The 2,561-nt window shown below is 39.5% G+C and overlaps 1 pseudogene; it reads left to right on the top strand.

Annotated features, from left to right (window-relative positions):
• The first annotated feature begins 279 nt into the window (after window positions 1-279).
• Window positions 280-732, top strand: LOC101708034 (cytochrome b-c1 complex subunit 7 pseudogene; annotated as a pseudogene).
• The last annotated feature ends 1,829 nt before the right edge of the window (window positions 733-2,561 follow it).

Raw genomic sequence — 2,561 nt, 5'->3', positions numbered from 1 at the left:
GCACTTTTCCAGCAGGTCCAGTGAGAAAGGTCCATAAAATGAAACTAGAAGCATATTCTCTCATAAATATCTCTGTATCTACAAAGTGGTCGTCACTAGGCTGGGTCTGAGGGTCCCAGAATCTGAAATAAAGAACCTGTCCCCGCTCTTTTGTCGTGTTTGCTGGCACCTGTCACAGAAAAACATTTCCAGGATGCATCAAAAAGAGGCAGAAGGGTTTATTAGGCACTCAAGAATGCAGTATGGACCCAAAAGCCATCACTTCACTCTCTGGTCAAAATGGTGGGGAGGCCTGCTGTTGCAGTGTCAGGCCGGTGGCTGGATGGGTATTGGAAAACGGTATCACAATGCTGCAGAATTCAATAAGCTGGGCATAATGCATAATGATACAATATACGAAGACAAAAATATAAAAGAGGCCAGGAGAAGACTTCCTGAGAACCTTTATAATGATTGGATGTTTTGCATTAAGAGAGCATTGGACCTGACCATGAAGCATCAGATCTTGCTGAAAGAATGGTGGACAAAATATGAGGAGGATAAATTCTCCTTGAACTATATCTCAAAGAGGTTATTCGGGAAGGAAGAGAAAGAGAAGAATGGGCAAAGAAGTAATCACATAGTTGAAATCTGTGGATGCAGCTGTCTTCAAAATACTTTTATGAACTTGATTAAGCCTGAAACACAATTTAAGAATTATTTAGTCTTCAGACATCCTACTTTAAATAAATGTCTGAGTAATTAAAACAAACAAACAAAAGAATACAGTGTGGGTGCTCAGAGAAAGAAGACATATTACAGCTTGGAAATGGCAACATATATACCTCTGTTGAAGGGGTGGGAAAGCCCACAAAAACATGCCTCCCCCAAGGGTATTAGTTCATTCTATAGGTATGTGCAGCTTACGAAAAAAAAAAAAGATGATTTGAACAATCTTTGGGTTTGCTTTACCTGCTCTTTACTTTCTCATCCAAGCCAACTTATGGATTTTTAGTATTCCTAAGGAATTTTGGGTGTGATGGGCCCACTAGGGAAGGAGTCTAACTTTAATCAAAGGCATATTGATACGTTATTTCTAAAATAACCTGGAGAAGCTCATGGCAGAGTCTGACATTGCACTGATCTGTAACGCAGGTCTTGCAAGGTAGAGACATATTTGCAGAGTGGTCAGGAATGGACGCACATCTGCTTTGATGATGCCACAAGTTCCACATTGTACTCCTGTTAGAATATTGAAGGCTGTCTAGTTTTGTAAAATGGCTTTTTTCACCATTTTTACTTCTGAATTTAACAATGAAATACCCTCTGTAGTGTCATTTAGAGCTTTTTGTGTATAGTTAATGAGAGTTTCAATGTGCCCCTTTACATCTTTGAGTCTTATTTGGGGAATAAAGATAGAAGGCAAATGATTATACCAGTGAAAAGCTGATCTAGTCTATCCATGCTGCAAGACTGGGAGATTAGCTGGTTGGTATAGTTTTAACTCAGTGCCCTTGGACTCATGAGTATCCTAGTGTACATCTTCCTGTCCACCCTGGGGGCAACTAAGGCCATAGGTCTGTGTCACACAGCCACTGGGTGCTGTTTGGGGCTGGCCATTTTATTTTAGCTCTTGTCCTCCAGCCAGTAGCAAACAAGTCAGTAAGTATCTCTTAACACAATCATGCAATTCTCTGGGTAGAAATTTATCTCTTATTTTGGGTGGTATTGCTCTATTTATTTTTTATTTATTTATTTTTATTAAAAAAAATTTTTTTGGTACCGGGGATTGAACTCGGGTCCTTGCGCTTGCGCAGCAGGCGGCGAAACCACTGAGCTAAATCCCTGGCCCTGCTCTATTTATTGTAAGCATGGATTTTTTTGTCCCAAAAAAGGGGTGCTAGTTGGCTGAGTTGCCCTATAGTAGATGACAGCCAGATATGTTCATCCTAGACCTGAAAATATTTATCTGTGAATTGATGATTGTCTTTCATCATGGGAATTTCAGGAGTGTGGGGTAGATCAGGATCTCTGTATTGTGATACCTGAGTATTAATTGTGACTAGAGAAAAAAAATTTTCCATGGCCTTTTTGATGAAGAGGCTCATTTATTGGCAATTGGGAGATATTAGAGCTGGTAGCAAGTTTTAAATTGTCACTGCACTTTGTAGCTGTTCTATAATATTTTAAAGCTTTATCCAATCATTTCCCTGTAGAGAATGTACCCACCATGGTAGTCTAGATGCACTGGAAGTGGGCAATTGCCCACAAACCCAGCATGCATCTTTGCTAATGTTTTTGGCATATTGCTGTTTTCAGTCAAGGAAAACACTGAAGAATGGTATCAGGGTCAAGAAAAAAATTGTCTGATTTCAATTTTGGACTGGTAATGAAAACTTGTTATATATAAGTTATAGGTGTAGCTGGAGACTATCAGCAGGGGTTAGTATAGCATTCGGAGCCTCCTTTTTATATATAACCAGATTTTAACTTGATATTATTGTTATTATTGCAATTATTATTACCACCCCATATTAGGGCATGTTCCCAGCAACCCCCAAAAAGGGCAGCCATGGCATCAG

Source organism: Heterocephalus glaber, unplaced genomic scaffold, assembly GCF_053883595.1.
Source record: "Heterocephalus glaber isolate CG9 unplaced genomic scaffold, H.glaber_assembly_v1.0 deba00001442, whole genome shotgun sequence".
In the NCBI taxonomy this organism is placed as follows: Eukaryota; Metazoa; Chordata; class Mammalia; order Rodentia; family Bathyergidae; genus Heterocephalus; species Heterocephalus glaber.
The sequence above is the reverse complement of the archived record's forward strand: the minus strand, read 5'-3'. Positions and strand labels throughout refer to the sequence as shown.